Raw genomic sequence first — 14885 nt, 5'->3', positions numbered from 1 at the left:
TGTGGCTGACCCCAATTTCTTTAAGGGAACAATATCATTACTCGATGCTGACTGCTTCTTCTTTGTAAGCACAGCACTTTTCTGAAGCATTTCATTTCAAAGCAGAATGTCTCTACTTCCTTGCATTGTGGAATATGGTTTACTTCATGCAATTCACTCAACCGATTTTCATCATGGGAGTTGCAACTGGCTTTCCTTTCTTCAATGAGTACAGGGCTTTTTGTATATCAAATTACTTGAGAATGAAGCATTTTTGCAAATAAAGGGGAAAGAAATGCTTACATGCACACCTATACATCTACACGCTCACAAGGAGGTTTATACACATGCCTATGCATCTACATATGTTTGTATGTATCTACTTATTAAATTATTTATTATTTATCTTAAGTGCATATTTTAAAATTTTCTCTGGCACTGATTTAAAAGAGAATTCTGGAGATGATTCAAAGATAAGACATATGAGACAATTTTCCAGATCCAAGCCATACTTTTTAAAAACAATAAAAAAGATTATATCTTCAATTGCTTCCAAGGGTGTAAGTTTTGTGAATACCCACAGAAATAGATTAGCAAGCAGAACATGCATTTGATGTCCTCAGCAAACAACATAGTAAAGTGATGAGATGCAGCTCCAAAACACGCATCCAACATGGAAGTCTAACCAACTTTTATTTGATATTGTTTATTCAATTATATACTCATTGGAAAAGACCTTCATGTTGGGAAAGATTAAAGGCAACAGGAGAAGAGACAGCAGAGAATGAGAGGGTTAGATAGTGTCATTGATGCAATGAAAATGAATTTGGGGAAATTTGGCTCACAAAAAATCAGTCACGACAGAACCCAAACAACAATTGAATTATGTAAGCAGCATTTCACTGGTGTAAGAGAAAAGCCCTCATATGTTGAGAATCACAGCTAGACCACAACACATATTCTTATTCAAATCCAAAAATGCATCAGGCCTCTTCAATCTTATGGGATTTTCTTTTTGGACCAATGTACACTAAATTTGGTTGAAACACCAGACACTTAGCCTTTCTTAGTTTTGCATTTTCCAGTTGTCTTGATCTTCAACACTTGTACTTCTTCAGTTAGTGTGGCTTTGATAAGGATTATCAAGCGGCCAATCTGGCTCATCTTGATTTTTCAAGTATGCTTTAGTTAAACATATGGCTATTGTTGTGAACTGGAAAGCCCAAATTCAATTCAGTGAAACATTCATTACATAATCATTAGTTTAGGCTACTTTCCAGTACAACAGTTTATCATCATGGTTTAGGCTACTTTCCAGTACAACAGAGCAGAATTTTTCCAAAGAATTAAATAGGCCTGGGTGTTGTTATCTAACCCATCATGACCCCAAGTTTTCTTACTACCAGACATTCTTGGAATAAAACACTTTTTGTATTATATGTTTTTCTAAGAATGTAAAGAAGAGTTTTCTTACATAACCATAAAGGGCAGTTTTATTTGTCCATCTACGTATCTATGACTTATAAAATATAAGCTCAATTATATTTTTGGCAGTCAGGTAGATTAAAATTACCTTCCTCAATTGGTAATCTCAATATAGCTTAAGAAAACCTTGGTGGCCCACAGAAGTTTGACACATTTGGCAGATAGGGCTGTGCTAAGCTTCAATGTTTGGATTTTGAGTTGGAGTTCTCCAAATCCAAACATGGTGATCTATAAGCTATGATTGATAATTCATAACAATGTGATGTGTGAACCTAGCCAATTGGGCATATTCAACAATTATGATTCAGCAAACTATAAAGGGTATGGTATGTATACTAGATTTTACAATGCAATTTAATGTATGTATGTCTAGTCACTATATGGAGAGGCTTTGTGTGTCAAACGTCCACCTCTGCTTTCAAAGGAACGTTTTGAACCCCTTTTCAAATAACTATGCCCCTGACCAATCCTCTGTTCTCCAAAATATTGTCTCCCCATCACCACCAGTGACCAAACTTATGGGACACCCTCGGGTAATAAGGATTGGAGCCAAATCTATCTGGAGGATGCCAAATAACCTGGGGGCGGGCAGCAAAGAGTTTCCAGGAAGAAACTGAACCAAATCTACTCCATGGTTCAAGCCACCAGCCAGCAATCCAAATATAAGGGCATCTTCTCCGCATCTTCTAGTCCCGCCATCTGAGGAACAAGGAAAAGTGTCTTGTGATCAGTTGCTTTTTTTTTGAGCTGGGCGTCTGTTCTCTAGTAACAGCCCGAGTGCGCGCTGTTCTCCTTTGGGACAGAGGAGGTGGACGGCAGAGAATTAAGGCTGGGAAGCTGTGCAAAACGTGGCAGCATCAACAGCATCTGGGGAACTGTTCACGTGCGTAAGGCAGGAGAGAAGCCCATGCGATGACTTCAGAATTTATTTCGGAGCTGGGGAAAACCACTGCGGCTGCTTTTAGGGGAAATCCCGGTCAGAGAGGAGGAGAGCAAGATACCTGCCTCCCTGCTGTTCGAGGCTCATTTTCCCTTCTCAGGACGCCACTGTTAGCTGCGTGGGCGCGGCCCGGCGCAGCGCACCTGCCACCTTCCAAGCAAGTTCCCATCCAGAGGTTAGATAGTGAAGGAACCGCAGGCCTGATTTCGCCCGGGACCCGATTATCATTCCGGGGGGGCGGAGGATCCTTCTTTTAGCAAATCTCTGATAAGATCGGTGCGCTCGCCTACTGTTCTAGGTCCCTCTCGGGGAAGGTTTATTCATGTAGGGTTAAAGACACACAAAGATCAGAATTAGAGAATGTGCGGGAAGGGGGACAAAATCGGCCTCGGGGTAAAATGAGAAAAGGCAACTCTTGAGGGCGTCGCTTCTCTCTTGAGCACGAGGCGCCCCGGTCTGACTTTGCTGCCCTTCGCCTGGCAACCTGGAGGAAAAGATCACGATTCCTTTTGGGGAAGGGAAGGGAATGATTTCCCAAGAGGACCGACCGGTCCGCCCTCGACGAAGGTGCCTCAGGCCAATGAGGATGCTCAAGCGATGCTCTTTGGAATGACGCAGTCCGCCCGCAAGGCAGTCCTCGCGCTTTGAGTAACTCCCGTGAACCGGCGTGTGGTTTCTCTCGAAACACGCGGGTGATCGCGTTGCCGATCCACCATTCTCTGCACTTTTAGTGGTAAATCGGTTTCCCCGGATACCGTTGGGATTCCAATGGCAATCCTATGTTTAACAGAAACGAAAAGACACCTCGTTGAATTTGGTTAGGATCTGCTTCCGAGCAGCTGTGTGCACGGCAGCAGTGCAGCTGCTGAACAGAAGGAATCATGTGGTAATAAGAGCCAGATGAGGTTTATTTCTCAGCACGCCTGCATAAACTTATAAATACCTTCATTTTCTTTTTAAGCAATCGTCAGTCACATCTTTATTCCATTTTTTAAAGCGGCTCATATTCACTGCTAAATTATTAAATAATTCAAATTATTATTTAATCAGCTTGGATTTCCCTTTAGCAAGACGTGCAAAAGAAAGGAGCCTTTCCGTAAAGTTGTATTCCCAGAAAAGCAACCCTCTTCTTTCCCCGTGGTTTAGGCGCCCCTCCCTTCTTAATCCGGCGACTTTCCATCCCAGGCAAGAAAAAGGGCTGCTGGAGCTTTAAGAGCCGCTTCCCTCCCCCCCCCCTGGTCCTCCTAACAATGGTCTCAACCGAGCTCTGCTTCCCAAAGCAAAAATTGTAATATGCCATTTTTTTCTCATGGACGTTTCCCCTTTGCTGCTGCCAACCAAGTGACAGGAGAAAATGCTGAGGTGCCGCCAAGCTGCTCCTGCTGCCGGCCGAAGGGGGCTGGGTGGGCTTCCGGCGTCTTCTCGGAGCAAGAGTGGCGGTGTCTGCAGTAGCCTTGCGAGGGAGGCGAGTTGAACGGCGCCCGGCTGAGGGTGAATGAGCGCCCATCGGAGGCAAAGAGGGGGAGACCGAAGCGGCCGTTGGCCCCGATTCCCTGAAGACCCGGGAAGAAGAACGAGCATTAGGTATTGTAACTTGCCCTGCCGACGGCACAGCCCTCCGCGGCCAAAGCCGGTGGGCAAATCCAAACGTCGCCGCTTGTGCCAGCATTATTTCGCGGGAGGAAGATCTTATCTTGCACAGGGTCTTTGGGTGGGGGAGGCTTGAGAACGGGGTTGTGCTATATGTAATATCTGATAAACCAACTTAGTTAAGGTTTTTGCCCCTTCTTTGGGTGATGGGTTGGGTTTCTGGATGCTGAAAAAAGAAAATGCCAGAAGGGAGACTCGGTTCTTTATACCAAGAGCTGCTGCTCCTAATTTGGGATGGAGAAGAGAGTGAAACTGCTTCCCACCCACGCACCATTCTCTCCCCCCCCCCTTTTTTTTTTAATTTAAAGGTGATCTCACAGCTCAACTGAAAGCTAGTGGAAGGGAAGGAGTTAACTAGGAGGAGGAATAGGCATGCAGTGCGAGTCAGACAATGGCACAGATTCTCCTTAGGGTGGTATTGCTATTCTTGGGTGAAGTGAGGTGCAGCTGCCAGCATCTCCAACACAGGAGGGGCGCCTTTGTAAAAGATGGACTGGTAGCTTCAGGGGCATCACCCAAGGAGCTGCTTAGTGGTTTTAAGTAGGAGTGGCTGGAATGAAGTACAAGAAGGTAGTATGGGATGGGTCTAACAGCTGATGTCACAGCTGGCACAGATCAGGCCATAAAAGGGGTGGTGATGGCAATGATGTTGCCAAGGTGTGTAATTACGTTTTCTTTCCTAGGAATACAGAAGTAAACACTTTATAGATTTGAGGATTGAAAAATGGAAGAAAAATTCACTATTAGTGGTACAAGTACAAATACTTTGTGTACACACACACAGTATATATATTCTCTCTCTCTCCATACACACACAAACACAGTTTTGAAGGTGAACTATGTTTGAACTGCTGTCTAATAAGGACTTCTTTTGGTTGTGCTCTCCTATGGTTCTTCCCAGCTCCTCCGTACAATAAAAAATTCTGATGAGCAAATGGAGAATCAATGCAAGAAATCTGTGGAGAAAATTGGTATTAATTTGGAAGAACTGAACTAATTAATATTAATATAACTAATTAATATATTTGGGAGTTTGATTTGAAGTGTCTAATGTCAAGAGTTCAAGAGAATCTGATGGGTGGAGTCAAAACATGAGTACTATACAGATAGTCCCCAACTTACAGCAGTTCATTTAAAATTACAATGGTACTGAAAAAGTGACTTGTGACCGTTTTTCACACTTACACTCTTTGTAGCATCCCCACAATCCTGATTAAGATTCAGATGCTTGGGAACTGACTCATGATTATTGCCGTGTCCCAAGGTCACGTGATTCCCTTTTGCAACCTTTTGACAAGAAAAGTCAATGGAGATGTTGGATTCACTTACCAACCATGTAACTAAATTTATCAATGGTGGTGATTCGCTTAACTGTGGCAAGAAAGATTGTAAAATGGGGCCAAATGCATTTAAATGTCTCACTTAACAACAGAAATGCTGGGCTCAATTGTGGTCATAAGTTGAGGACTACCTGTAGAGGTTAGCTAAGGTTTTTCTCTCTTTCCAGGCTCAAACCGAATACAAGTTGATTTAGATTTAATAAAATGTGCAATCCAAGGTGATGTTTGTTTAGAAATTTTAAAAAATCAGTGGGATCAAAGGGTTTTTGATTAATTAATTTATTTATTAAATTTGCATCCCACCGCAATCTAATGAGACTCTTGGCAGCTTACCAAAAGAACAATACTGCACAAGCAATAGAATTAGAATTAGAATTAGAATAGAATAGAATAGAATGAGCTGAGAAATGCATGGAGCACTCTAGTGAGAGACAAGGAGTAAAGATGACATGAGCTAGAGCTGCTATTAGAGCCTACCTGATGGTGGTTAGGGCAGCAAAATGTAATTATTTTTCCACCCTTAATGCATTTGCTGATAGTCATTCAGCAGCCCTGATTCAGATGACTCCTTAGCAAGAGTAATACTGAAGTTCACCTATAAGGTTGCCGCAAGAAATATGCTGTGTATCTGGCAGACAATGTTGCTTGCATTTGTTCTATATAACACACCAGGCTTAAAATAGAATTGATGTTGGCAATGGGTACACTATCTGGGAGGAGTTTGAGCCCCTGGAACCAGAGGAAATGGATAGGACCCTCCAAGCTGCTTTTTCGGCCATTTGTATGTTTAAATCCATGCCTCTCTTGGCTTAACAAAGCTGCAGAGGAGAGATTGGGTCTGGGCAGCATTTAACACCTCTGATTCTACCTTGTCTTAAAGAAATTATGGTGCATCCTGCCTAAAAGGACCATTGTTTGACCTAACTAGTCTAGATAGTTTTTGTTCAGTCTCCAACCTTCCCTTTCTAGAGACGTTCATGGAGAGAGTGGTAGCATGGCAACTGAGAGGATCCTGGATGAGGCAGATTATCTAGACTTCTTTCCATTCAAGAGCCAAGATGGATGCACAGCTGTCAGAGGTCATTCTGACAGCTGTGCATCCATCCTGGCTCTTCTTGACCTCAGCAGCATTCAGTACCATTGATCATGGTATACTTCAGGGCTGTCTTTGTGAATTGGAAGTGGGTTAGCACTGTACTGTGCTAGTTTCCTCCTCACTGTGTGGACAGTTCAGCCAGTGTTGTTGGGGGAGGGGAGATTAAGTGTGTGGTTTCCTAGTTTGTGGGGTGTCTCAGAATTAGTTCTTCTCTTTTAACCTTTACATGAAGTTGCTGGTTGAGGTTATCCATCAATTTCAGGTGAGATATCAATACACAGGACTTCCAGGTTTCTATCTCTATGCTAGGGTCTCTGGGTGATGCCATGATGTCCCATCTCAGTATCTTGAGGCTGTTAAAGGGTGCATGGAGCAAAACAGGCTCCTACTCAACCTTGGCAAAACTCAGTGGCTGTGGTGTTTGGAGACAAGAGTCTTCCATTCTTCGTTCTGGATGGGGTGGCATTGTCCCAGACAGACCCAATGCACAATCTGGGGGGAGTCTTTCTAGACTCATGACTCATAGGTCTACACATGAAGGTCCAGTTAAACTGATTTGTTGCTAATCAGGCCTATACATGAGAATTTTCTCAACTAATAGTTTATACATGCTTGGGATTAGATAAAGACCAACAGAATTCAAAGGAGGTTGTAACTGCATAGAGATTAATCTAGGCTGTTCCCTACTTTAGCTCTGCCCCCAGGTTCTGCCACTGCTTCTACGTCTCCTGTTTGATGAACAAGTGGTAGCTGTGACTAGGAGAGCTTTTGCACTCCTTTGGGTGATGTGCCAGTTGAACCAATCCCTGGACCAGGAGAGCCTGCTCACCATCAGTTGTGCCCTTGTAACCTCTCACTTAGATTACTGTTGTGTACTCCACATATGGCTGCCCCTGAAATGCATTTGTAAACTCCAAGTGGTGCAGAATGCACCTGCTCAAGTGGTAAATGGTATTAGATTTACGGCACATGTAACACAACTATTATCAGTGCTGCATTAGCCACTGATATGCTTCTGGGTGCAATTCAAGGTGTTGATTTTCATCTTTAACAGCCTACATGGCTTGGGACCAGGTTACCTTAGAAACTGTCCTTTTCTAAAAGTCTCTACCAGTCTAATTAGATCTAGCAGATTAGCTATGCTGCAGAGCCTGTCAGCCGGAAAGTGTCAACTGGCAGGATCAGGCCTTTGCCATGATAGTCCCTGCTCTTTGAAGATTAGAATGGCCATCAAACCTAGGCTGTGTGCCCAAGTCTGGGACTCTGAAAGTGTTAAGAATCTCATTTCTTGGCTTTACTCTTAATTGGTTAATTATCTCGGCTACCATTTATATTTATTTTGGATTTGTAATTGTTTTAATGTTTTAATTGCTTTCATATTTTTCAAATCATAAGGTTCCCAGAGTTGAGATAGGCAGTTATAGCAATTAAATAAATAAATAATGCTGTAAAAAGACATAGAATGCACACTGTTCATTTGGTTTCTTAAGGTAACCATGCACAACACAAGTTGTTCTGTGTTTATTTAGATTTTTGCCATTCCAAAACAAGCCACTTAAAAGTTTGCTACAATAAATTAATGTTACTGCTTAAACTGTGCACTAAAAATAATTTTCATGGTGAACTAGAGTTTTTTTATAAAGTTAGATTTTTATAATTTTATCAAACTGTATTTTGATACAACAAATATTTGGTATCTGTATCCTTGAACAGAGCATATATTTGTAGAAAGAAAGCATTACACTCAATCCTTAGCACTTCCATTTTAAAGAAAATACAGGGTTGCTGGGCTGAGAGATGTTGTCCTTTCAATGACTACTGGAGTATGTGATTGGACTACATCGGGCTGTCAAACTCGCGTTGTCATATCACATGACGTATTGTGACTTTCCCCCCCTTCTCTAAACTGGGGTGGGCGTGGCCCGTGGGCTGCGAGTTTGACACTCCTGGACTACATAGACAGCAGAGCTTCATTATGTTGGGAATTTTATTCAAGAAACATTATCAGTAAGAAAAAAAAATCAAAAGTGCAGGACTTTTTACCAGGGTTATAGCAAAATATGAATTCTCTTTTTGGGGTATTCCATGTTGTACTTCTCCTTTGCAACCCTCCCTTATAAAAAAAACCCAAAACAATATCTGACAGATGCGAGGAATTCAGGACTGAGCATGAGAGAGAGTTCTATTGATGTCTCTGAATTCATTTTTATTCTACCCCAAACCCTCCTTCAAACCCTCCATATACTTGTTTGTGTGCTCACAACTCATAACCGTTCATTTAACAATGGTCCAGTTATGACAGCCTTATGATCTGTATTCACACATATAACTATCACAAACCATCACATCACACCTGTGGTTATGTGATTTTAATCAGACACTAGACAATCAGCTCCATTTACGACCAAATGCAACATCCTACAGTTATGTGATTATAATATTGCTGGTTTCCACTAGTTTCGCATAACATGCCTGTGATTCACTTAATAAACTTGACTTGCTTTATGACCATCGTCAAAATGGTCATAAAAACAGATCCAGTTGGACTATCCCAATTTGCAACTGAAATTCTGGTCCCAGTTGTGATTGTAAGTTGAGGACTACCTGTTCTGGACACACTGTAATGCTGGTTTTCTGTAATATCAGTATCATATCAATCAGTATGGAGCTCACAGCATACCGCTGGCCCTGGCACTCTTCCTATGCCTTAATGAGCTATCAATTGGGTTTATTGATTTGTCTACTGTTGCTTATGGAAATGCTGGTCTTAGGAAAGTCAGCTATTTCCAGGGGTGGGATTCTACCAGTTCGCACCTATTCGCTAGAACTGGTTGTTAATATTCTAAGAAGTTCGGAGAACAGGTTGTTAGAAGAAATTACTGGCCTCATCCTGTAAGGAAGGAGGAAGGAAACATTCTGGTGTTGCTTACAGAAACTGCCTCTCTGTTAACCCTTATTACGTTCTTGGCAGGACTAGACTTCCTGTCTCAGGAACATCTCTGGAGCTTTTCCCCCTCCTTTGCTGGTACTTTGCTTGTGTGGAGTGACCATTGAAAGTTACAATGGCACTGAAAAAAGTGACTTATGATCATTTTTCACATGACTGTTGCAGCATCCCCACAGTCATGAGAGGCCAGGCGAGGAGATGCGTGCCTCGATGTGAGTGATATTGAGTTGGCCACGCCCAGCCAAAAACATGACCATCAAGCCATACCCACCAACTTAGCCACGCCCACATAACCGGTTGTTAAAAAATGTGAATCCCACCCCTGGCTATTTCCATATCAAACTAAATGAATAAAACTGACCTATCAGTTAGGATGGAACTCATATCAACAGGGCTTCCTCTTGGTTCATCCCACATCCCTCCTATGATCTGTAAGCCAGGATCTTTTTTTAAAAAAAAAAATGTTGACATGGAAATACCAGTCTTCCAAAAAAATCCAATATTTCTTTATCAAAAGAAAAACCAGCCACCTGACAGGTCAGTGAGATTTTGGGGGGACACATAACGGTCAGGAAGTTGTGTCAATGTCTCTGTCAGCTCACTCCCATTCCAGCCGATTCTTTTCTACCATATTGATTGGCAGCTGGGATATTTCTGTAGTATTGACAGTGGAATTCTGTGTGACCTTTCTATACAATAGAAAGACCTGGTTTTTTTCAGGTAACTTGAATGATGGTAGAGAGCCTCATTGGTTGGGGTCTCTTCCACATATTATGGAAAGTTATTGGTGGGTTTTGGGGGGTGGGTTTTTTGTTGTTTGTTTTTTGAGTCAGGTGCTGCTGAGTGGGATGGAAAATCAGCTTAGAAATGCACCAATTATTGCCTTAAAACTGCGTTAACTTTCTCAGGAGAGCATTATTAGCTAACATTGCTGATAAGACACATTAAGCATCAGACATGGAGCAAGACAATTTATATAAGCATACTTTTCTGCTAATTCAAGCATATAAGAAGTTTATATCTTTATTTATATCTTTATTAGTATTTTTGAACATAAAATACTTTGCCAAGCCACTTGGTGGTTGTTTTTGTATTAAATATTTTTGTATTAAAAAAACAAGTGATAGGATTAAACTGATTTTATATGGGCAACTGCAGAGCCCTGTACTCCATTAGCTCTGGACAAAACTGTTTTTAAAAGCCACATCCTTCAGGCTTGTAATTTTTAATGAGAGTGTACTAATCAATTATCTCATATAAATGTGAGTGTGCTAATCTCATAAAAAAGGAAACTTTGTATCCATTGATCACATTTTAATAAGAGGTTTTTACTGGGGAGGAATAATATTACAGTCAGATCTCTATATCTGAGTGATCTCTATTCATGAATCATGTTTTTGCAGTAGTAGCTGTAAAATTTATCCCAAAAACCCCTGCTGCTTGTTGCATTCACCCCGAGTGAGGGCAGGACATGTGCATCTTCAGTATTCCAGTGAGGGTCATCCGAATAGGATGTTTTGTGACCTTTGTGTTTCTATATGTCTGCATTAGGTTTGACTTTAAGACATTCATTTAACATTTTAGACATACATAGGAAATATCTGGGAGATGTTTGAGAGAGAGAGAGTACAGGTTTTCATGATTTTCACATTTTCACAGAAAGTGTTGACAAATAACTTTTGTGATCATGGAGACCTTAATGCAGGAGTCTCAAACTCCAGGCCCATGGGCTAGATTTGGCCCACGGGGTGTTTAAATCTGGCCCGCAGGGCTGCCCTGAAAACAATGGACCGGTGGTGCCTCTGCCCGTGAAAACAGAGCCTGACTTTCTGCAACCTTCTGCCTTCTGCCAGTAAAAATGGAGCTCCATTTTCAACTGCAACGGCCTCCTGAAACCCTCTGCCAGCAAAAATGGCAGCCCCCGACACGAGTGATGTTGAGCTGGCCATGCCCAACCCAGCCCCCCCCCCCCGAGGTCAAACACAACCCTGGTGTGGCCCTCAATGAAATTGAGTTTGACACCCCTGCCTTAATGCATAGAAGAAAAGAAGTATATGTCAGATAAATATTCTTTTCCTTGTCTATATTTCTAAAAGTTGATCCACTCGTTGTAAAATAGATTAAAATGAAGGTATCCCAAACGGGGTACCTTTGTCTTGACACCTATCAAATTATCTTTTATAAAATCTTTATTTGGTATATTCAGATGGGCGTTGTTAAGATGTATAACTTAACCTTATAAAAATCCATTTCTCATGATCATATAGCAAAATTAATCATTATAATATATTGCAATTTTTAAAAAAGTTCCAGGGTGCCTATGGGTTTTAAAAATGTCTTTGATCTTCTTAACTGTTATGAGATATACCATATTTCTGACTTAGTTCATTTTTAAATATGTCTTTAAAATGATGAATAAAATGCCCTGGGAAAATGCTTTGGAAGGAGTGTGTGTATCTGTGTGAGAGAGTGATGTGTGTAGTAACAATAAATAAATAAAATGAACCATCAGCTTTTCCATTTGTTAGGGTGAAAGTAACCATCAATAGAAAATCAATTAAGACAATAACTTTACTAAGTCAACTCAAGTTTATAAAATGATGTATCAAATTGCACACACACATTTGCAGATAGTCTTCGACTTACTTCCAAAATTTTTGTTGCTAAGTGGGACAGTTAAGTGAATCTTGCCCCATTTTATGACCTTTCTTGCCACAGTAGTTAAGTGAATCACTACATTTGTTAAGTTAGTAAGATGGTTGTTAAGTGAAGATGGCTTTCCCATTGTCAAAAGGTCACAAAAGGGGATCACCCGACCCTGGGACACTGCAATTGTCATAAATATAAGTCAATTGCCAAGTGTCTGAATTATGATCACATGATCATTCACATTTGATCCTAATGCTGCAATGGTCATGTGAAAAGCAGTCATAAGTCATATTTTTTTTTCAATGCCTTTGTAACCTCAAACAGTCCCTAAATGAACTATTGTAAGTCAAGGCAACCTGTACCTGTTTTTGAGTTTTCAAAAACTTAGCATTGGACCAAATGATTGCACCAGTGATCATGATCATGGGAAGCAAAAAGAGAAAAAAATGTCTAAGCTGCATCTATATTGCTTCGTAAGCTTTATTTGGTGCAGAGCTTGTTGGTATGAAAAACTAAGGAAATTGTTGTTAGTTCTCTATTTTTGAAAGTACCAGCTGTAAAGCTAAATCTGTTTCTGTCCTCAGGCAAAACAAGCATACCAAGGTTAAAGCTGGATAACATAGTATTACAGCAAAAATGATTTTTACTGATTTGCAGATTTTTTAAAAAAAGTTCATGGTGGTCTTTATTTTTAAATAGTGAAATAAATTTTAAAAACTACACCATCAAAAGAAAATAGACATTATCAGACAGTGAGTAAAAGATTAGGCATAATATAGTGAATTAAACTAAATGTGATAAAAGAATATAGTAATTAAGAGAAAAAAAAACTCTACAGCTAAATGCAGTTAAGTCAATCTTTAAGTGTGTTAAAACTACACCTAGCAACATACTGTGTCATCTTTTCATTTTTAGAACACAGAGATTTTTCAAAAAATGATAATAAACTGATATCCTGGATTGATTCCTTAAAAGTTTCTTTCCAATTTTATAAAATTATCCTCTTTATTGTGCCCCAGGATTGGTAGACTAAAACTCTTCATTGGATGGTAAACGTCATGTTTTAAAAATATAGTTCAGCATCACATTGAGAAACTTAACTATAATATTATTGATGTATATAATAATTTGAAATCAAACCAAAACTATACTTGTATAAGATCAAATCATGTTCTTTTTCTTTTTTAATGCCCTTCCTGTCACCGATGAGGAGATTTTGTAGCCGATATATTCTCATTGTGCCCAGAGAGAGAAATATCTGCCTCTACCTAGGGTCGAACTCACAGCCTCCCTCAAATTTTTTAATATTTATTTTATTTTATTTATTTATTTATTTGATTTGCCAATTGTTTACAAGATAATAAGTATAAGTGTATACATAGTTGTGAATACATGAAATGGGTACATATAAGAAAAATAAAAGAAGAATAAGAGAAACAATAGGACAGGGACGGTAGGCACGTTGGTGCGCTTATGCACGCCCCCTACAGACCTCTTAGGAAAGGGGTGAGGTCAATAGTAGACAGTCTAAGGTTAAAGTTTTTGGGGTTTGGGGAAGAAACTACAGAGTCGGGTAGAGTATTCCAGACATTGACCACTCTATTGCTGAAGTCGTATTTCCTGCAATCAAGTTTGGGGCGGTTAACTTTGAGTTTGTATCTATTGTGTGCTCTTGTGTTGTTCTGGTTGAAGCTGAAGTATTCATTGACAGGTAGGACATTGCAATGTATGATTTTATATACCATGCTTAAATCAGACCCGAAGACGGCGTAATTCAAGGTTTTCTAGTTCTAGAATTTCAAATCTGGTGGCATAAGGTATTCTACAACGAGTAGAGGAGTGGAGAACTCTTGTGAAATATTTCTGGACTTTCTCAATTGTGCTAATATCAGATACGTAATGTGGGTTCCAGACTGATGAACTGTATTCGAGTATTGGTCTAGCAAATGTTTTGTATGCTCTGGTTAGTAGTGTGATATTACCAGAGAAAAAGCTACGTAGGATTAAGTTAACAACTCTTAATGCCTTTTTGGCTATGTAGTTGCAGTGGGCTCTAGCACTTAGATCATTAGAGGTGAGTATTCCAAGGTCCTTTACAGAGCTTGGGTCATCAACAAGATCTTGACTATGCAGCTTGTATTTTATTTTCTGATTTTTTTTGCCAATATGTAAGACAGAGCATTTATTTGTTGAGATTTGAAGTTGCCATTTGTTTGACCATTCTGATACATAGTCAAGATCTTTTTGTAGGGTAGCAGTATTGTCTGTGGTATTGAACAGCTTTACATCATCAGCGAAAAGAACTCAATTGCTCTTAATATGATCGCAGAGGTCATTTATGTAGAGTATGAAGAGAGTTGGTCCTAGAACACTGCCTTGGGGGACACCACTATTGACAGATACAGAATTTGATAGGATGCTCCCAATTTTGACCATTTGTTGTCTGTTTGCCAGGAATGCTTCTATCCAGTTATTCAGTTGTCCAGAGATACCATAGGATTTTATTTTTAGGAGTAGTTTGTCGTGTACCACTGAATCAAAGGCTTTACAGAAGTCTATGTAGATTGCGTCTATTGCTTTGCCCTGGTCGAGTTGTGTCATCCATATGTTTTGCAGTGTAAGAGTTGCAGATTACAGGATAGTTTTTTCTGAAACCAAATTGTTTATTGGAGAGTAGGTTGTTTGTCTCTAAGTGGAGGATGATGGATTGGTTAATAATTGATTCCATGACTTTACAGGTGACGCAGCATAAGGAGATTGGTCTGTAATTTTCAACTAGGCTTGGGTCTCCCTTTTTGA

General features: G+C 40.3%; 1 protein-coding gene across 1 annotated transcript in view; it reads left to right on the top strand.

The window, feature by feature from the left end:
* Positions 1 to 3546: 3546 nt before the first annotated feature.
* Positions 3547 to 14885, top strand: part of PPFIA2 (PPFI scaffold protein A2) — a 209810-nt gene continuing 198471 nt past the window's right edge. Inside the window, exon 1 of the mRNA XM_087968038.1 lies at positions 3547 to 3988. The gene's annotated coding sequence lies outside the window, so the exon portion shown is untranslated. The remainder of the gene's footprint in view (positions 3989 to 14885) is intronic.

Source organism: Notechis scutatus, chromosome 6, assembly GCF_049901735.1.
Source record: "Notechis scutatus isolate UNSWTSFEM ecotype Mainland chromosome 6, rNotScu1.2, whole genome shotgun sequence".
Taxonomy (NCBI): Eukaryota; Metazoa; Chordata; class Lepidosauria; order Squamata; family Elapidae; genus Notechis; species Notechis scutatus.
Note: the sequence above shows the minus strand (reverse complement) of the source record. Positions and strands in the feature narration are given on the sequence as shown.